The sequence below is a fragment of the Tachyglossus aculeatus genome, chromosome 14, assembly GCF_015852505.1.
Source record: "Tachyglossus aculeatus isolate mTacAcu1 chromosome 14, mTacAcu1.pri, whole genome shotgun sequence".
Taxonomy (NCBI): Eukaryota; Metazoa; Chordata; class Mammalia; order Monotremata; family Tachyglossidae; genus Tachyglossus; species Tachyglossus aculeatus.
This window is the reverse complement of record NC_052079.1, coordinates 37236223-37258545: the sequence shown is the minus strand read 5'-3', so window position 1 is coordinate 37258545 and position 22323 is coordinate 37236223.

Here is a 22323-nt window from a genome sequence, read left to right as displayed (position 1 = left end):
TCTGATAAAGTGTACCTTTCAGTGTTTGTTTTTCCTGGTTCTTTTATTTCCAAGTGACATTATTGAAATCATGCAGAGGTTGGTGAAACTATCCAAGCACGAGGCGGCATGTTTATTTTGACCTTCAGGACGGGCAGCACCTCAGAATACATTGCTCACGAGGGAGGGAGACATTTTAGCTGGGAAGGATTCCTTAAAGCAAAATGGTCTGGAGAAAATAGAATTGCGGTTTACAATAATGCGATCTGGCCCAATGAAGAGCAAATGCCGGTAAAGGGCAAAGACATTCAGCCTCCTCCAATTCGACAACCTTTCCAGAGATCTATTGTGCAATCGGCCCAGGTTATAAAGTTGGAACAGCATTTCCCGCAGATAGATCGTCTTTCCCTGCCGGGCAGCTTGGAGAGAGGGTTTATGGAGGGTCGGGTGACTGGTGCGGAGCGGTATAAATAGCCAGGGAGTGTGGGACATGTGCTGATTTCAAACCGGTCAGATCCCATGCCAGATGTTTTACTGAGTTCACCATCGATAACACCTGCAGGGCTAGGCTTACTCAATAATCTCTCCTAGAAGGTGTTGGAGTAAATGCAAGTGTGCTAGGGTCTGCTTTTTAATTCTACCTCTAGAAAGCACACGGATCACAAAGTTAACCTGGGAAGGAAACCGGGGATGTGTTGGAACTTGCCTAATGATGATAATAATAATAATAATGATGGCATTTATTAAGCGCTTACTATGTGCAAAGCACTGTACTAAGCGCTGGGGAGGTTACAAGGTGATCAGGTTGTCCCATGGTGAGGCTCACAGTCTTAATCCCCATTTTGCAGATGCGGTAACTGAGGCCCGGAGAAGTGAAGTGACTTGCCCAAAGTCACACAGCTGACAACTGGGGGAGCTGGGATTTGAACCCATGACCTCTGACTCCAAAGCCCAAGCTCTTTCCACTGCGCCACGCTGCTTCTCTTCTCCACCACATGTCTGTTGTGTGACCTTGGGCAAGTCACTTAACTTCACTGAGCCTCAGTCACCTCATCTGTAAAATGGGGATTAAGATTGTAAACCCCATCTGGGACAACCTAATCACCTTGTACCCCCGCCCCCCCCAGCGCTTAGAACAGTGCTTTGCACATAGTAAGTGCTTAACAAATGCCATTATTATTATTGTTATTATCTTGAATACTTTTTTTCACAAAGTCAGCAGGAGCAAGAGCCCATATATGGGCTGGCACCAGCACCACTTTCCTTGTAAATGGGCTGGTCTCAATCCCAACCTGCTTGGTTCGGACCAGGCTCGGATTCCCTGAAGAGATTCCCAATTCCTCCCTCCCTGCTGCCCGTGGGGCTGGTTTGGCCTGGGGCATTCTGACTGAGCTATTTTTTTTTTTTATGATATTTGTTAAGCACTAACTATGTTCCAGGCACTGTACCAAGTGCTGGAGTAGAGACAAGCTTACCAGGTTGGACACGTTCCAACTTCCACATGGGCTTCACATTCTTCATTCTCCTTTTACAGGTGAGGTAACTGAGGCACAGAGAAGTGAAGTGACTCACCCAAGGTCACACAGCCGACAAATGGCAGAGACAGGATTAGACCCAGATTGTACTCTCCCAAGCGGTTAGTACAGTGCTTTTCACACAGTACATGCTTAATAAATACATTTGAATAGATGAAGGAAGTTCTTCAGTCTCCGAGGCCTGTGGGCATCCTCCCAGGTGGGAAGCAGCCTCTCCCTGCCCATGCCTCGGTCTTGGGCAGGACTGACTGACAAAGTCTCAGGGCTCTGCTCAAGCAGCGTGGCTCAGTGGAAAGAACCCGGACTTTAAAGTCAGAGGTCATGGGTTCGAATCCCAGCTCTGCCAATTGTCAGCTGTGTGACTGTGGGCAAGTCACTTAACTTCTCTCTGCCTCAGTTCCCTCATCTGTAAAATGGGGATGAAGACTGTGAGCCCCCCATGGGTCAACCTGATCACCTTGTAACCTCCCCAGCGCTCAGAACAGACAGTGCTTTGCACATAGTAAGCACTTAATAAATGCCATTATTATTATGAAGCCAAACCGGGACAGTCTGGTCTAGGCCCAAGGGAAAACCCTTAAGTGGGAATTGAACCAGGCTGGAGGGAATTTCATTTCTGGTGGTCCTGGGGAGAGAAGATTGGGCAGCCTGTCATCAGCTGATCCACTTGAGAGAGGCAGCCAACATTATCAACGATCATATATGGTTCTCTCCTTTTAATGTATATGACCTATGTTTTGAAGAATCGTTTGCTGAGTTTCCATATCAGTCTCGTCCTGCGAGGTGTTTTTGGTAAAAAAAAAAGAAACCGTTCAAATTGAGAAAACAAAATGAAACAAAAAATTAAACACTTTTGCATGACTCCAGTCAATCCAACAATCAATGGTATTTATTGAGCACATAGGGTGTGGACAGCACTATAGTATGCCCTGGGGAGAGTACAATACAATAGGGTTGGTAGACCTGATCTCTACCTACAAGGAGCATAGAATCTAGAGGGGGAGAGAGACATTAAAATAAGTAACTGTTAAGGGAGGTGGCAGAGGATAAGGATACAGTACATATGTACTGTGGGGCTGAGTTGGGATGAATATCAAAGTGATTAAGAGGTATGGAGCAAAGAGCATCGGCAAAGTAGAAAGGAGGGTGAATAGGGTGTGGCAAACTATGATCAATTTGATTGATAGTCAGGGAAGGCTTCATTGATGAAATATGATTTTAGTAGAGCTTTGAAGATGGGGGCTAGTGGTGGTCTGTCGGAGGTGAAGGAGGAGGGAGTTCTAAACAGAAGGGAGGATGTGGGCGAGGGGTTGGCAGTGAGACAGATGAGATTGAAGTAGAGCGAGTAGGTTGGCCTTAGAGGAGCAAAATGTGCAGGCTGGGGGGTAGTGGGAGATTAGTGAGGTAACGTGGGATGGCGAGAGCTGATTGAGCGTCTAAATGTCAATCTGGGTAACAGAGTGAAGTGTGGACTGGAATAGGGAGAGATTGGAGCCAGTGCTGTAGTCAAGGTGGGATAAAAGTGCTTGGACCAGTGTGGTAACAGTTTGGATGGAGGAGAATGAGTAGATTTTAGAGATGTGAAGATTGGCCCTTCCACAATCCAGAACTCCTGATATCTTCCTCCTTTCTTCTTAATAGTAATGATAATAATAATAATAATGGCATTTGTTAAGTGCTTACTGTGTGCAAAGCACTGTTCTAAGCGCTGGGGAGGATGCAAGGTGATCAGGTTGTCCCCTGTGGGGCTCACAGTCTTAATCCCCATTTTACAGATGAGGGAACTGAGGCCCAGAGAAGTTAAGTGACTTGCCGAAAGTCACGCAGCTGACAATCAATCAATCGTATTTATTGAGCGCTTACTGTGTGCAGAGCACTGTACTAAATGCTTGGGAAGTACAAGTTGGCAACATAGAGAGACAGTCCCTACCCGGAGCCGGGATTTGAACCCATGACCTCTGACCCCCAAGCCCGTGCTTTTTCCACCGTGCCACGCTGCTTCTTCTGCCCAGGTCCCAGGAGAAGCAGCTTGTCCTATTGGAAAGGGCATAAGCGTGGGCCTCAGGGGACCTGCGTTCTAATCTCGGGTCTGCCATCTGTCAGCTGTGTGACCTTGGGTGAGTCGCTTAACTTCTCCGTGCCAGTTTCCTCAACTGTAAAACAGGAATTCAATATGTGTTCTTCCTCCTACTAAAACTTCGAGTTCCATGTAGGTCATGGACTGTATCCAACCTGACTGTTGTGCATCTACACCAGCACTTAGTACAGTCCTTGGCTTATAATAAGTGCTTAAGAAATCACTGATTATTATTATTATCATCAATTGTGGGCAGAAGGCTAAAGGAAATGCCCGAGTTCTCCCTGGCCTCTGGGTTTCCCTTCCACCCATATGCGACAGGCTCTGTAGCCATAAACTAAGAGCGGAGTTCCCAGAATCGCCTTTGACCCTCTTACTTCTCAAGATTTCACCATCCTCACCATCATCAATCATATTTATTGAGCGCTTACTGTGTGTAGAGCACTGTACTAAGCGCTTGGGAAGTACAAGTTGGCAACATATAGACACAGTCCCTACCCAACAGTGGGCTCACAGTCTAAAATGTGGTTAGGCTCCAGAGTCCTCTCCTTTGAACACTGTGTGGGCGCTGGGCTTTCTCCCCCGCTGTCTTGTGGGGAAGAAGAGAGTCACGGGAGTTCAGAGGCAGTGTGGAAGCTCATAGGTACATACGCTTGGGGAAAAATGAATATATCTGTGGGCCGACCGAAGCTATTTTGGCATTGACGACTTGCAAATCAGTGAACTGAGTGGCGCTCTGTCTGTGCGTTTATTATCATCATCAATCATCAATCGTATTTATTGAGCGCTTACAGTGTGCAGAGCACTGTACTAAGCGCTTGGGAAGTACAAATTGGCAACATATAGAGACAGTCCCTACCCAACAGTGGGCTCACAGTCTAAAAGGTTTATTAGAATGAGTTGACAACACTAAAATGAAGGGGCTACAACTACAGGACCCAAAGCTAGGGGAGAAGCCCGACTAAGCTACTGCAAGGTAAAATTCTCGTCTGTGTTGTGCATTTCAGCCACATTATATATCACTGATCTGCTGCGGCTCCGTCAGGGTTTTGTGTCTCAGCTGCTAAACCAGTCGGGTTCCAAATTAACCAAGTGAGAGTCATCTCTTGTCAATTGGGCAGGATTTGTGGAAAAAAAAAACACTCCTTAAAATTTCCAGAGCCCATGTTAATAATACAATGTGGCAGTCTCCTCCCCCTCTACCTTCTAGTCTCTAGTGCTGCAATGTCGCATTCCTCCTCCCACAACCCATTTCCCTGTTACACTGTGGCAGCTTTTCAGAAACTTTGCTAGTAATAAATCGCATGCCTCCTGTTTATTGCCTAATAAAACGTCACCAACCTAGTAATGATGGAATTTATTAGGTGTTTACTATGTGTCAAAGCACTGTGATGAACATTACGGTAGACGCAAGATAATCAGATGCAGTGCTTGTCCCACAAGGTGTTTACAGTCTGAAAGAGAAGGAGAGCAGGGGTCTTATTCTCATTTTAGAAATGCAGAAACTGAGGACCAGAGAAGTAGGAGAAGTTAGATAAGCTGTGCGGCCTCATAGAAAGAGCCCGGGCCCGGGAGTCAGAGGACGTGGGTTCTAATCCCGGCTCTAATACTTGTCTGCTGTTTGACTTTGGGCAAATCATTTAACTTCTCTGGGCCTCAACTACCTCATCTGTAAAATGGGGATTAAGACTATGAGCCCCGTGAGGAAAATGGACTGTGTCCAACCTGGCTATCTTGTATCTTTCACAGCACCAAGTACAGTACCTGGCATAATGTAAGAATTCAACAAATGCCATTTAACACCCCCTGCCCCCCAGCTCCCAAACCCCAAGTTTATCTGTGTAAAAAGAGTTTATTTATATGGTGTGTATAGGTTTTTATTTATATGTCTTTCTGTCTTGTGTTTACTTCTAAGATCAAAAGTTCCTTAGAGTAAAAGACCATTTCTATTCATTAAATGAGCACTTGTACTATGTGAAAATCCATTGATCAAGGGACTAGCTGCAAAATTGACTTTGGGGAACGGTTCTTATGTAACTACGAAGTTGTGAATTGAAAATGACAAGCCAAGGGTTGTGAAGTGTTCTCAGCTCCCCCTTAAACCAAGGCACCTCTTAAAATATGACGTTGAAGATTTAACATTTGGCTTTTGGAAGGTTCTATACTCTCTCACCCGTGATTTGAAATTCTCATCAACCCTTAAATCGCTGCCTCTAGTGTGTGGGGTAAACGTTTATTCGTTAATGACAGTAAAGTGCTAGGGAAATGGAAAATGGCGAGGTTCCATTGATGATTGCAGTTTCACTGTAAATTTCCCTCTCCATCTGGTTAAGGGTCCTGTTGCTCGATCGTATGGCGTCCTGTGTAGTTTGTTAGGGAGAGGCAGGAGTGGATTTAAATTCATGCTGCTAGCTCAATTTACAGCTATTGCAGTTTCAGTTAGCCTCTGAAGCCTACAAATCTATCCTCACGTGAAGGGAGTGGAATCTTTATAAAGTTAAGTAGCAGTAAATAATCAACTAAAATTTCCTAGATTGGCTGGAGTTTAACTTTCTCAGAATCTCACTCTTCATTGGCAGTAGAATGGCAGCACGGCTCGAGCAACCTGCCTGGAAACAGGATCTGGCTGGATTTCACAAGTATAAGGAGGCCCTCAGCAGAGAACCAGGCTACAGCACCATGGGGGTGAGGGGCTGGGCGTTAAATTTTAACAAGTTGGAGGGGAAAATCCCATTACTTGGAGCGCTCAAAATAAGACATTTCCCTCTTGAATGAATGATGGCATTTGTTAAGCGCTTACTATGTGCAAAGCACTGTTCTAAGCGCTGGGGAGGATGCAAGGTGATCAGGTTGTCCCACGGGGGGCTCACAGTCTTCATCCCCGTTTGACAGATGAGGGAACTGAGGCTCAGAGAAGTGAAGTGACTTGCCCAAGGTCACACAGCGGACACGTGGTGGAGTCAGAATTCGAACCCATGACCTCTGACTCCAAAGCCCGGGCTCTTTCCACTGAGCCAAGCTGTCTTGAATATCATCGGACAGAGGAACATCTGAGACTTGATTGTATTCCTTCACCAGGGTTTAATTGAAGTGGATGAGAAATGATCAACCTCAAGAATATGATTTTCTTTAGAGAAAGAACCTAGATCTGACTGAAAGTTTGGCTGGGGTCTTGGAGAACATGTAAATGTAAGCCCTGAATAGATAATATTCGCCTCTCCGGCCACTTTCTGTAAATAATACACAGCGTATCAGTGCCAAAGAGAAGTCCATGTACAAAATAAGCACTTAGTACAGTGCTAAGTGCTTAGTACAGTGCTCTACACCCAGACTGAGCCCCTTCCTTCCTCTCCCCCTCGTCCCCCTCTCCACCCCCCCATCTTACCTCCTTCCCTTCCCCACAGCACCCGTATATATGTATATATGTTTGTACATATTTATTACTCTTTTTATTTATTTATTTATTTTACTTGTACATATCTATTCTATTTTTTTTATTTTGTTAGTATGTTTGGTTTTGTTCTCTGTCTCCCCCTTTTAGACTGTGAGCCCACTGTTGGGTAGGGACTGTCTCTATATGTTGCCAATTTGTACTTCCCAAGCGCTTAGTACAGTGCTCTGCACACAGTAAGCGCTCAATAAATACGATTGATGTTGACGGGGCAGGGGCCTGGGAGTCACAAGGTTTGCTGCCATTTGCCTGCTGCATGGGGTTAGGGTAGGGGCCCGGTAGTCACAAGTTTGCTGCCATTTGTCTGCTGCGTGACCTTGGGCGAGTCACTTCACTTCTCTGTGCCTCAGTTCCCTCATCTGCAAAATGAGGATTAAGACTGTAAGACTGTGAGATAGGGAGAGGGTCCAACCCAATCTGCTGGTTTCCACCCCAGCTCTTAGAATGGTGCCTGGCACGTGGTAAGTGCCTAGCAAACTAATAATAATAATAATAATGATAGCATTTATTAAGCGCTTACTATGTGCAAATCAAATCAAATCAAATCACAGAATGGCTCGCATCTCCTCCTGCCTTCAGGACATCTCCATCTGGATGTCTGCCCGCCACCTAAAGCTCAACATGTTGAATACTGAACTCCTTGTCTTCCCTCCCAAACCCTGCCCTCTCCCTGACTTTCCCATCTCTGTTGACGGCACTACCATCCTTCCCGTCTCACAAGCCCGCAACCTTGGTGTCATCCTCGACTCCGCTCTCTCATTCACCCCTCACATCCAAGCCATGACCAAAACCTGCCGGTCTCAGCTCCACAACATTGCCAAGATCCGCCCTTGCCTCTCCATCCCAACCTCTACCCTGCTCATTCAAGCTCTCATCCTATCCCGTCTGGACTACTGCATCAGCCTTCTCTCTGATCTCCCATCCTCGTGTCTCTCTCCACTTCAATCCATACTTCATGCTGCTGCCCGGATTATCTTTGTCCAGAAACGCTCTGGGCATATCACTCCCCTCCTCAAAAATCTCCAGTGGCTACCAATCAATCTGTGCAGAAACTCCTCACCCTGGGCTTCAAGGCTGTCCATCACCTCACCCCCTCCTACCTCACCTCCCTTCGCTCCTTCTACAGCCCAGTCTGCACCCTCCTCTCCTTCACCGCTGATCTCCTCACCGTACCTCGCTCTCGCCTGTCCCGCCATCGACCCCCGGCCCACGTCCTCCCCCGGGCCTGGAATGCCCTCCCTCTGCCCATCCGCCAAGCTAGCTCTCTTCCTCCCTTCAAGGCCCTGCTGAGAGCTCACCTCCTCCAGGAGGCCTTCCCAGACTGAGCCCCTTCCTTCCTCTCCCCTCTCTTCCCCCTCTCCATCCCCCCCATCTTACCTCCTTCCCTTCCCCACAGCACCTGTATATATGTATATATGTTTGTACATATTTTTTACTCTACTTATTTATTTATTTTATTTGTACATATCTATTCTATTTATTTTATTTTGTTAGTATGTTTGGTTTTGTTCTCTGTCTCCCCCTTTTAGACTGTGAGCCCACTGTTGGGTAGGGACTGTCTCTATATGTTGCCAATTTGTACTTCCCAAGCGCTTAGTACAGTGCTCTGCACACAGTAAGCGCTCAATAAATACGATTGATGATGATGATGATGATGGAAGTCAGAAGGACCTGGTTTCTAATCCTGGCTTCACCGCTTGTCTACTGTGTGACCCTGGACAAGTCACTTCACTTCTCTGCGCCTCAGTTACCTCATCTGCAAAATGGGGATCAAGACTGTGAGCCTGACGTGGAACAACCTGATGACCCTGTATCTAACCCCAGCACTTAGAACAGTGCCTGGCACACGGTAAGCGCTTAACAAATTATTATTATAATGCCTGGCATATAGTAAGCACTTAACAAATACCAATCCATACTTGACTCCGTTGCCTGGATCATTTTTCTATGCAGAGGTTCAGTCCCTGTTTCCCCACTCCTCAAGAACCTCCAGTGATTACCCACCCACTTTTGCACCAAACAGAAACCCTTTACCATTGAATTGAAAAAGCACAAGCGCCTTGCACTTCCTACTTTATCTCTCTGATTTCCTACCACACCTTCTAGACTGTAAGCCCGTTGTTTGGTTGGGACTGTCTCTATTTGTTGCTGAATTGTGCTTTCCAAGCACTCAGTACAGTGCTCTGAACACAGTAAGCGCTCAATAAATACGATTGGCTGGATGAATCCCAGACCCCATGCTTCACTTCTCTAATGGTAACCTACTCACCGTAGCTTGATCTTGTCTATCTCACCACCAGCACCTTAGCCACATCCCGTCTCTGGCCTGGAATTGCCCTCCCTCTTCATCACCCTCATCTTACCTCCTTCCCTTCCCCACAGCACCTGTATATATGTATATATGTTTGTACATATGTATTATTCTATTTATTTATTTATTTTACTTGTACCTATCTATTCTATTTATTTTATTTTGTTAGTATGTTTGGTTTTGTTCTCCGTCTCCCCCTTCTAGACTGTGAGCCCACTGTTGGGTAGGGACTGTCTCTATATGTTGCCAGCTTGTACTTCCCAAGCGCTTAGTACAGTGCTCTGCACACAGTAAGCGCTCAATAAATACGATTGATTGGTTGATTGATATCCGACAATCACTCTTCCCACCTTCAAAGCATTACTGAAGGCCCATCTTCTCCAAGAGGCCTTCCCCAACTAAGCCCTCATCTCCTCTTCTCCCACTCCCTTCTGTGTCACCCTTGGCCTTGGATCTGTATCCTTTAGTCATCATCATCATCATCAATCGTATTTATTGAGCGCTTACTGTGTGCAGAGCACTGTACCACTGTAGTCAACCATTTGCCCAGCCCCAAGGCACTTATGCACACCTACCCTTCATTTATTCATCTGTATTCAATGTCTCTCTCCTCCCTTTAGACTGTCAGCTGGTTGTGGGCAGGGAACTTGCCCACCAACTTTATGATGTACTCTCCTAAGCGCTTAATACAGTGCTCCGCACACATTAAGCACTCAGTAAATAGGACTGATCCCTCAACTAGACAAAAGGCAGACGCACTGTAGCCTTGCTCTCTTTCTCCCATTCTTCACCACTGGTTAGATTACAGTAGGTGCTGGCTACGACAACTCTGAAGATTTCTGAAAATTTCACCTCGCTTTGACCAAGAAACCCTTCTCTTCATCCCCTTTCTCTTCTGTGGACACCGACACTTTGGGGAAACCGCACGGCCAGGACCAGTTTCATTTCATCTCATGGTGTAGTAGATAGGGTACAGTCCTGGGAGTCAGAAGGTCATGGGTTCTAATCCTGACTCCACCACTTGTCTGCTGGGTGACCACGGACAAGTCACTTAACTGCTCTGTGCCTCGGTTACCTCATCTGTAAAAAATGGGGATGAAGAATTGAGCCCACTGTGGGACAGGGACCGTGTCCAACTGTATTAACTTGTTCCTACCCCAGTGCTTAGAATGGGGCTAGGCACATAGTAAGTGTTTAACAAGTACCATAACGCTCATTCATTTTATTATCAATAACAAATATTATGATGGTGATGATTTTCCTGAAAAACTTTCAGTCCACACCTCCCCATTCCTCAAAAAACTCCAATGGCTGCCCATCTCCTTACCATTGGCTTTAGGGCTCTCAGCCAGCTTTCTACCTAACCTTGCTGATCTCCTGCTATAATGCCACCTGTACAGTGCAAGCGCTTAGTACAGTACTTTGCACATGTGTAATCCTGCACTAGAAAAGGAGGAGGACGCAGTCAAGTTACAAGGATAGGAGCTCTGTCTTTTACTTCTCCTGCATGCTCCCAACCATCCAGTACAATGAGTCAATCAATCAATCAACAGTATTTTTTTATGGCATTATGTAAGTGCTTATTTTTTGCCAGGCACTGTACTAAGCGCTGGGGTAGATACAAGGTTGGACCCAGTCCAGGTCCTATGTGGCTTTCACAGTCCTAATCCCCATTTTACAGATGAGAGAACTGAGGAACAGAGAAACTAAGTGACTCGCCCAAGGTCACACATGCAGCAGACAAGTGGCGGAGCCAGGATTAGAACCCAGGACCTTCTGATTCCCTGGGCCGTGCTCTATCTACTAGGCCATGCTGCTTCTCTGTATTAGTATTTATTAACCTCTGTAGCATCTATTGAGCAGTTACCATGTGCAGGGCACTATACTGTGTTTCACATGCAGTAGGTGCTCAGTAAATATGATTGGATTGAAAGAATTTCAAATGAAAAATCAGAATCTGGTAATGGCATTTTTAATTCATTCATTCATTCAATCGTATTTATTGAGCGCTTACTGTGTGCAGAGCACTATACTAAGCGCTTGGAAAGTACAAGCTGGCAACGTATTGAGACGGTCCCTACCCAACAACAGGCTCACACAATGAACTCCAACATGAAGCTCACAAAGAAACAACTGCTTTGGTATATGTTCAGCCTTTCTGGGTTTCTGGATTTCTTCTAGACTGTGAGCCCACTGTTGGGTAGGGACCGTCTCTATATGTTGCCAACTTGTACTTCCCAAGTGCTTAGTACAGTGTTCTGCACACAGTAAGTGCTCAATAAATACGATTGATTGATTGACTGATTAAACAGGTCCAGAGACTCACTTATGACTCTTCATGACGGCAGTTCAGGGGACCCAGGTTATCCAGGTGGGGTTCCAGGTGGGGTTCCCCCAGACATTCATTCAATCGTATTTATTGAGCGCTTACTGTGTGCAGAGCACTGTACTAAGCGCTTGGGAAGTACAACTTGGCAACATATAGAGACGGTCCCTACCCAACAACGGGCTCACAGTCTCGAAGAAGCCCACTACCTGGTCCAAGTCCTCTGCTTGGAGTATTTTACCTCATCATCATCATCAATCATATTTATTGAGCGCTTATTGTGTGCAGAGCACTGTACTAAGCGCTTGGGAAGTACAAGTTGGCAACATATAGAGACAGTCCCTACCCAACCTAAACTTGCCTTGCCTTGCCCTGCCCATGAAGAAATGACCATAGTGAGTGCTCTTTTGCATTGACTCCTGTCCTTGTACTTCCCAAGCGCTTAGTACAGTGCTCTGCACACAGTAAGTGCTCAATAAGTACGATTGAATGAATGAATGATGTAGGGACAAATAAGGTGGCGTTTATGACAACCCATTCAGTTCTTTGGAAGAAAAGCATTATATAAATCCAAGACATTATTACTATTTTTGCCATATTTTTCTGAAACTGAAACCGAAGTCCATTTTTAGCACTCAAAAATAAAAACTCATCTCAATATAGTAATCTCGGAAACTAAACCTATTGCTCAATCAATCAACAGTAGCAATATCAACTGCATTTAGTGAGCACCCATTATAGGCAGAGCAATATATTGTATATACTGTAGGCAGAGCACTGTCCAAGATACTTAGGGAATAAACAAAAAAAAAAATTCGAGGTGATCCCTGCCCTTGAGGAGCTTACAACCTAATAAGTGTCTTCAGTGATTCACTAAAGGGATCGTATGCAGAGGATTCTCACCAGTTGTTCTTCCGATTCCCAGAAGAGGGGGATGAAAATAAAGGGACCTGGAAAGAAAGATGAAAAGGAGAAAAAATGCTTAACTTGAAGCAAATTTCAATGGGACAAAAGGGATAATTTTTTGACTCTCAGGGTGAAGCCTACAGAAGAATAGGTTTCCAAGGGAGACTGTAGAGTCTCCATACTTGGAGATCTTTATGGAAAAGATCGAACCCATCTACCCTATAGAGCCCTTGAACTGTGCCGAGTTAAAGGGCTGGATCATAACACTCCAGGTCCCTTGCCATTCTAGGAGTCTGTGCTCATTATCTTCATTTTACATCGGAGATCATTGATGTCAATCAACAGCACTCACTGCCCTCAACAGGTGCTCAGTAAATGCTATTACTATCACTTACACTAAATCTAATGTTTCAGTTAAGTGTCTGACAAGGAGCCTGACTTAATTTTTACTGACTCCTTCTTCATTTGGGAATCTATGTTTTCCCTCTCCCCATTCTCCCAGAGAACACAAAAACACAAGAGAGACCATTTCTGGATCAGAGCAGTGGTATACTGACCCCAGAGGATCTTTCCCTTCAATCAATCAATCAATCGTATTTATTGAGCGCTTACTGTGTGCAGAGCACTGTACTAAGCGCTTGGGAAGTACAAGTTGGCAACATGTAGAGACGGTCCCTACCCAACAGTGGGCTCAGAGGTAAAAATACTGTGTCTCTGCCCAAGATGTATTGGTGGAAGTACGTGATGGTTGCACTTATTAATTGTTTTATTTAGCAATAACATTTATTTTAGAAATAGACACTAGTCTATTTTGGTACTAGATATTTGGGAGCATGAAGAGATGATAGAAATTCCTGATAGTCCCTCCCCATAAGGAGTTTACAATCTAAGGGAGTAGACAAATACAGAAACAATAACAACTAAGTTATGTAGATCCTATACTGGGTAATGCAGCCCTGTGAGTCTACACAGGGCTACATGCTGTGAGTCTACACGCTGTGAGAAGCAGCATGGCTCAGCACGGGCTTGGGAGCCAGAGGTCATGGGTTCAAATGCCGGCTCCACCAATTGTCAGCTGTGTGACCTTGGGCAAATCACTTAGCTTCTCTGTGCCTCAGTTACCTCATCTGTAAAATGGGGATTAAGACTGAGAGCCCCACGTGGGGCAACCTGATCACCTTGTATCCTCCCCAGCGCTTAGAACAGACAGTGCTATGCACATAGTAAGCACTTAACAAATGCCATCATTATTATTATTATTACACATGTGTGTAGTAATTCATATGTCATCACTCATGCCTACATAGATATGAAATGTCCCAGTCTGGAGAAACTGTACACACACATCATTTGCTGAATTGCACTTCTCATTCTTTTTGGCAAAATGAGACTATCCTTTGTAATTTCTCCACATCTCTCTTAGACATAAAATAACAGTGGTTTGTACCTGATCAACGATTATTTTTATTTCTCTTCCAGAGATGTGGTTTTGAAATTACAATTTTTCAGCATGTGATTTTGTATTTCAGGAAGGTTTTTCATGATGTCCAAGTGTTAGATAACAAATATCCTTGCCATCTCATTATACTTTATTTGGAATGAATTTGAAGATGTCTCTCTGTTTTACAAGTAAAGATTCTGAAAAATGTCAATCATTTTTAAGAATGAATGTGCCAGCATATTTTCTTCCCTCTCTGCATTATCTTCTTGTCGAAAAAATGTTTTATTTTAAATCAGCCCCGCTAGGATCCCATAATGAAACATTGCATACCATCTGTTGGAGACAGCATTCAGTAAACCAAACATAATCAACAATAATCATGGTGGAATCTGAAACGGTTTCCTGTTATCCTGTCTACTTTCTGAAGCAGACAGGAGTTAGTCTAGCTTTCTAAGCTTCCAAAAGCCTGCATGAAATAGTAATATTGACAGGAAGAATGAAAAGTTCTCGTTTTGATGTTCAAGCTGTGGAAATGTTTGGTGGTAAAATAAAGGCAAAGAAAGTGTTGATCAAGACTTTTTGCCACTTTAAATTTCAACAAGCGTTTCCATTCCTAGATTAAAAATAAATAGTAAATATCACTTAAAGGAAAATTTATGTTTTACTGCATGGCCAGTTTATTTCTTCACACTGCCCTTAATGACTTCAGTTCAGGTAGCTGTAGGACATTATTGCTTTTCCTTTTAACGCTGTCATATTTATGTTAGAGATGTAAAATAAGGCATCTGAGGTTTGAACCTCGTAAATGATTCCAATAATGTTGAAAAAATATCAGCAAATTGTGCTTTTTTGAGTGTTTTAGAAGGTTTGTTTTTATCATATATCAAAAGTGATTAAAGTTTATAGATTCACAAAAACTTTAAGGAGAGAGAAAATGAGTGAATGTTCTTGCGAATATAAGACAACACTCTTAACTGTGAGATCCCATCTGATGGGGCGTATGTACTTCCCCATTACTTATGGAATTAAGAAAAATCTCCTATCCAGCTAATTTAAGGATTTCTATCAGCTGATAGCCTCTTACCTATCTACTCTCTTCTGCTATTCTCTAGGTTGTGCTCTTCACTCTTCCCACTTGGATTTTCCTAATCTTCCCCATGACTTTCATGCCTTTGCCCCATTTTTCAGAATCTCCCCTCTATTTGGAACACCCTTCTCCCTCAGCTTTAGTAAACCACGTTCGACCTCTCCTTCAAAATGCTGCTAAAACCCATCTCCTTCAGGAAGCACTCCTTGATGAACTTGCTTACCTTCCCAGTGACGACCTCCCCAAGACACCTCATCTCTCTTATGCATTTATCTGTTTATTCTTTCTCTGAATCAGTCATCTGTTTTATCTACTCAGACTTTATAAACTATTATACCTGAATTTATTTCCACCTACTTGTCTTTCCTATTTGATTGCAAACTCCTTGAGGGTAATTTGAATATACTACATCGTCTTTAAACACTTTCCTCCAGCCTCCCTATTTGTGTGGGCCTAATTTTGGCTCATCGTTCATTAGTTTCTTGGGAATTCTGCTGTCATCCATTCTTCTCAGATATTTTGCCAAGTAAATCAATCAATCGTATTTATTGAGTGCTTACTATGTGCAGAGCACTGTACTAAGCATTTGGGAGAATACACTACAACAGAAGCAAAGCTGAGATATGACAGGGGTGGCCTCAGGGATCTCATTCAGGGCCCCATGGCTGGTGATCTTATCTTATCATTTGATTAGGAAATATCAGAGGTACGCTGAAGAAGCCACTCGAGAAGCAGACCATGATCTCTCTGGTCTTTTGATAGCAGGGTTTTTTTAAAAAAGATATTTGTTAATACTTACTATGTGCCATGCACCGTTCCAAGCCCCGAGGAAGATAGAAGTTCATCAGGTTGGACACAGTCCCTGTCCCACACAGGGTGTACAATTTTAATCCCAATTTTGCAGAAGAGGTGACTGAGGCACAGAGAAGTGAAGTGACTTGCCCCAGGTCATACAGCAGACACATGATGGAGCTGAGATTAGAACCCAGATCCTTTTGACTCCCGGGCCCGTGTTCAATCCACCTTAGCAATCACCTTTTGAAGCTGCTTTGAATGTCTCTCTATCATAGTTGGTTAATTTGACTTAAAAAAATTGCATCGTCTGGCCATCTGCCTCAGGGGTACAGGGTCCTCTTTGCAGAATGGACTTAGTTTTTATTTTTTTAAAAACAGCATTTTTTCAGGAGGTCCTGCACTCTGTGAACGGAGACCCCTTGTTTGTCTATTTTGAAAGTCCGGTAAGTTACCGGAGCACCTCTGCCATTCTTCCTCAGCCCTGGCACAGGGTCTAAATGCAGGTGCCTCTATTAATAATAATGATAATAATAATAATAATAATAATAATAATAATAATAATGACATTTATTAAGCGCTTACTATGTGCAAAGCACTGTTCTAAGCGCTGGGGAGGTTACAAGGTGATCAGGTTGTCCCTTGTGGGGCTCACAGTCTTAATCCCCATTTTACAGATGAGGTAACTGAGGCACAGAGAAGCTAAGTGGCTTGCCCAAAGTCACACAGCTGACAATTGGCAGAGCTGGGATTTGAATTCAAGACCAATTAGATCCCATATGCTCCAGAATATAGTGTGCTATGCAGACACAGCTCCGTGGCTTTTAATCTGCGGGTGTCTGATGCCTGTCACTAGATAGACTTGCTTGATACCCTGATGATGTCCCCCACCGCCTTCTTTTTCTTAGGGCCTCTCTGGCCTGACTTTTTCCAAAGTTCTAATCACGTGCCATAGTGACCTGTATTATCCCCAAATTGCCAAAGAACAGGGAATCGAGGGCTAAAGTTATGATCACATAGACGCTGCTGAAGTATGAAAGGAGGTTATTATCACAAAGGCACACAAAACATTTTCACTTAAATAAAATCTAATCGGTACTTACACTATCCCTGGAAGACAAGGCTGAGCAGGAGCCTCGCTTTCTGAGTTTGATGGATGAGAAAACCAAAGCAGAGATAATCAAGTTCCTCTCCTCCAGTTCTCTCCTTGACCCCCTCCAATCTGGCTTCCGTTCCCTTCACTCCACAGCGACTGCCCTCTCAAAGGTCACAGATGATCTCCTTCTTGCCAAACCCTATGGCCTCTACTCCATCCTAATCCTCCTCGACCTCTCGGCTGCCTTCAACACTGTTGACCACCCCCTCTTCCTGGAAACATTATCCAACCTCGGCTTCAGTTACATTATCCTCTGCTGGTTCTGCTCCTTTCTCTCTGGCCGTTTGTTCTCAGTCTCCTTCGTGGGCTCCTCCTCTTCCTCTCATCCCCTAACTGCAGGTGACCCTCAAGGTTCAGTTCTGGGTCCCCTTCTATTCTCCATCTACACCCACTCACTTGGAGAATTCATTTGCTCACACGGCTTCAACTACTGTAAATAATTCCCCAATCTACATCTCCAGCCCTGATCTCTCTCCCTCTCTGCAGTCTCGCATTTCCTCCTGCCTTCAAGACATCTCTATTCGGATGTCCTGCCGTCACCTCAAACTTAACATATCCCAAACAGAACAACTTCTCTTCCCACCCAAACCCAGTCCTTCCCCCGACTTTCCCATCACTGAAGACAGCACCACCCTCCTTCCTGTCTCACAAGTCCGTAACCTTGGCGTTATCCTTGACTCTTCTCTCTCATTCAATCCACATTTTCAATCTATCATTAAATCCTGCTGGTTTAACCTCTCCCCACTCCTGCCTCTCCCCAGTTCACACTTTGCTCTGCTGCCTGTATCATTTTTGTGCAAAAAGGTCCAGTCCATGTTTCCCCACTCCTCCAGAACCACCAGTGATTGCCCATCCACCTCCGCAGAAAACAGAAACTTTTCACCGTCGGCTTTGAAGGACTCAGTCACCTTTTCCCCCACCTAACTCACCTCACAACTCTTCTACTACAACTCAGCCTGCGCATTTTGCTCCTCAAATACTGACCCACCCACTGTACCTTGATCTCGCCTATCTTGCCGCCAAACCCTCACCCACGTCCTGCCTCTGGCCTGGAATGCCCTCCATTTTCATAACGGACAAACAGTTACTTTCCCCACATTCAAAGTCTTATTGAAGGCATATCTCCTCCAAGTGGCCTTCCCTGATTGAACCCTCATTTCCTCTTTTCCCACCCCTTTGTGCGTTGTCCTGACTTCAGCCCCACAGCACTTATGTACATGCCCAAAATGATTTATCTTGGTGTCTGTCTCCCCCCCGGACTGTGAGCAGGGAGTGTGTCCATTATATTGTTTTGTTGTGCTCTCCCAAGCACTTAATATAGCACCCTGCTCACAATAACCTCTCAATAAATGCGATTGATTGATAAATTTTGAGGCTTGTCTCATGTGACATGGGAGGTACAGTTCCTTGGAGGCAGGAGTGGAGACCCTGAGACATTTCCCTGACCTGGTGTTCTCTCTGCCAGATGTCCAGTGTGAACAATGTTTAAACTGGAGATGCGGGAATATAAACTGAATATGTAGTTGGCCTTTCCATACACAGGTTAGCCGGTACATACCTGAAGTATAAATGGGCCACATGACCCTGAGAAGGAAGTGGAAACTTGAGATTGAAAAGTAAACTAGCCCTATCTTTGGGATATGAATTTTTCCTACAGATTATAGATTTAGCGTTAATGGAAGCTAAATGTTGTAAGTGAGTGTGTGTTTTTGACTTTGGATGAAAGGCCCTAACCATTACTAAGTGCTATTTGTTTGAGATAAATAGACTTTCCCTTAGCTTTTGAATTATAAGTGGATTGAATCCTTGCATTCTTTGATATTACAAGGGCATCTGATCAGAAAGGGAAGGGGCTTTTCTGAAGAAGAGCATTCTGATTTCTCACCCTATCATTTAGTTTTGGTCTTTTTTAATAACAGAGTCTTGTGAATGGTCAAAAACTATAGAATTAAGCATTGAATTTAGTGGTGCAAAGTAAGAGCAATGCATTTATTTGACCTGTCAAGTTAAGCTATTGTTTTAAGATGTTAATTCTGAAGCATCAGTTTTCATACCTTTTGAAGGGTTCTTGGTGTGCCATGCTTCCATTATTACAAAATTATTTTCCTTTGGAAATGTTTGTGTTAGAGTTGTATGGATGTACATTCCATCCTATTAACCATATATTAAAGCACTTTCAAAGTGTTGTAATAAAGTGTTTGTCTCTGCCTGATCTGAATAGTTTTATTTTCTCTGAAAACATCTTTTCAACTGAATGATGTTGTTTCTGTTTTCCTTTCGTCAAGAGCTCTTTGTGATAACAAAGTCTATCTTTCACCGACAGGGCTGAGGTGAAATATAATCTGTTTTGAAGGAAAAAAAAAGGAAAAATAATTTGCTCAAGTGGGTTGTTTATGGGAAACATTCCATTTAACATCAAAACATAATTATCTTTCACTTGTTGCTTTCTTTAAGTTAGTCGACTAAATCAGATGGTTTTGGGGCAACCAGCAAATGGTGTTTGGATATGTTGTTAGGTGTTGGCAGGATATCCAAGTAGAGATGTCCTGAAGGCAGGAGGAGACGGGAGAGAAGGAGAGAGGTCAGGGCTGGAGTTGTAGGTTTAGGAATCATCCTCATAGAGATAGTAGTTGAAGCCTTGGGAGCGAATGAGTCCTCCGAGGGAGTAGGTGCAGATGGAGAATATATGGGGTTCCAGAACTGAGCCTGAGAGACTCTCACAGTTAGGGGGTGGGAGGCAGAGGAGAAGTCTAAGAAAGAGATGGAGAATGAGCAGCCAGAGAGATGGGAGGAGAACCAGGAGACGACAGTGACAGTGAAGCTGAGGTTGGATAATATTGCCAGGAAAAGGGGTTGGGCGACAGTGTTGAAGACATATCGAGAGGTTGAGGAGGATTAGGTTGGAGTAGAGGCCATTGGATTTGGCAAGAAGAATATCACTGGTGACTTTTGAGAGGGATGCATGGCCACAGCACAATGTACCTCTTTCATTATGAAGGGGAAGTTGAGGAGAGAAGGTCTAGGAGAAGGCTGGGACAAGGGGCTCTGGTTCCTCACAAGTCCCAGGCCCAGGGGATGTCACATTTCTGGTTATCTTGCATCTTGTTGCTCCAGACAAGTCTACATCTACCTCAGGCTGGTGGCCTCAGTATTGCAGAAGATGAGCATGCTTCAGGACAGCCACATTGGTGCCCTGTGATGGCTGCAGGGAGCCCTTTAAAGAGAGGTGGGCTCAGAACAGCTCGTCGATTTTGCCTAATCACTAAAGCGACCTGTGAAGGTGTGTTCTGAAAGGATTTTGAATGTATTTGATTCCTGCGTTCATTCATTCATTCATATTTATTGAGCACTTACTGGTGCAGAGCACTGTACTAAACGCTTGGGAGGGTACACTATAACAGTAAATAGGCACATTCCTTGCCCATACAATCTTTTTGTCTGTCTCTCAGAGGAATCTTCTCAGTTCTCTGTGAAAGACTTCAGGTTAGTTTATTGCTTTTGGGGGAGTAGAGAGAAGGTAAAAAGATTAGTTTATTGGGATGAAGCCCCTCACCATTCTTCTTTGTTGGTTCATTAACAGTGAAACTGTGGATGTGACATTTCTAGGCCAACCTATAATAGATTTTCTTGGAAAAGAGTGGGCAAACACAGAATGGGAGGGAATTCCTCCCTTTAGTCCTGAAAATTACAATGTTCTTTCAGAAATCCCTTCCACTTTGGCTAGAACAACCACTTTCCTAGGCTGGGTTTAGCCTTATAATTTTAACAGCTCTTTTTGAGACATTAAACTGGCTTAATCCTAATATGTTGACAGTTGTTAATAAAGCACCAGGTTCCATGCTACAAATAGCTCTTGAGCCTCACTTTACATATATTCATAAAAGTCATCATACTAGGATATAATTAGAGGTGGAAAACGCTGATAGGAGAGTTCACGGGTCCTCCTAATATATTCGGAGTTTACTCACAAGCTCATAGGAAGAACATGATTGAAGTCAACTGGGAGATCTCCAGGGGTTTGAAGGTGGGGGAAAACACCCAGGAGCTATTTTTGCTCAAGGCTTTTCTTAAGATATTTTCTGAGTCAGTTGAAACAGCTACGTAAAATAGGAGGTTGGGTCACAGATAAGTTACTTTTAGTTTGAAGCCTTATGGTTAGCTCATCAATCTTCCCATACGGATGGAGGGGGTAGCCGGCACACGGAGAGGCATTTCCTAAGGGAATTAATTGCCTAGTAGGGATCAAGTTGAATAGTATTAGCAGTAGTATTTATGGAGTACCCAGTGGGTACAGTGCACTGTGCTAGCCTCGGGGCACTGTACTAAGAATTTGTGGTTTGGATCAAACTTTCCAAGGTAACATGGAAAATTGTCAATCCGTCAACCAATCAGTCACACTTATTGAGTGCTTACTGCATTGCTAAGAGTTTAGGAAAGTACAGTATGGCAGAGTTGGTAGACCCAATCCTTGCCCACAAGAAGCATACAGTCTACAGGAAGAGAGAGACATTACAATAAATTATGGATATCTATAAAATGTTGTGGGGAAGAGGGGGTGGTGAATAAATAATAATAATGATGGCACTTATTAAGCCCTTACTATGTGCAAAGCACTGTTCTAAGTGCCGGGGAGGTTACAAGGTGATCAGGTTGTCCCACGGTGGGGGCTCATAGTTTTAATCCCCATTTTACAGATGAGGGAACTGAGGCACAGAGAAGTGAAGTGACCTGCCCATAGTCACACAGCTGACAGTTGGCAGAGCTGGGATTTGAACCCATGATCTCTGACTCCAAAGCCCGGGCTCTTTCCACTGAGCCACGCTGCTTCTCTGATACAAATAAAGGATAATATATATAATAAAGGATACAAATCCAAATGCAAGGGTGAAACAGAAGAGAGAGGAAATAGGGATGATGAGGGCTTAGTAGGGGAAGGACTTTTGGAGGAGATGTGATATTAATAAGGTTTTGAAAGTTAGGAGAAGGTTTTGAAAATGAGGTGAATGATCATCTGTCGGATATGAAGGGAGAGCAGGTTTCAGGCCAGAAGCAGGGTGTGATTGAGGGGTTGGCAGTGACCCTTTCCGTCATATCAGGGCAGAAATTGGAGAGAAAGTGCAGGAATTGGAGAAACAGCACTACAGGTCTGGGGTTTACTGAGCGCTTACTGTGTGCAGAGAACAAAGAGCACACATAGGAGTCACTTAACTCCTCTGTGCCTCAGTTACCTCACCTGGAAAATGGGGATTAAGACTGTGAGCC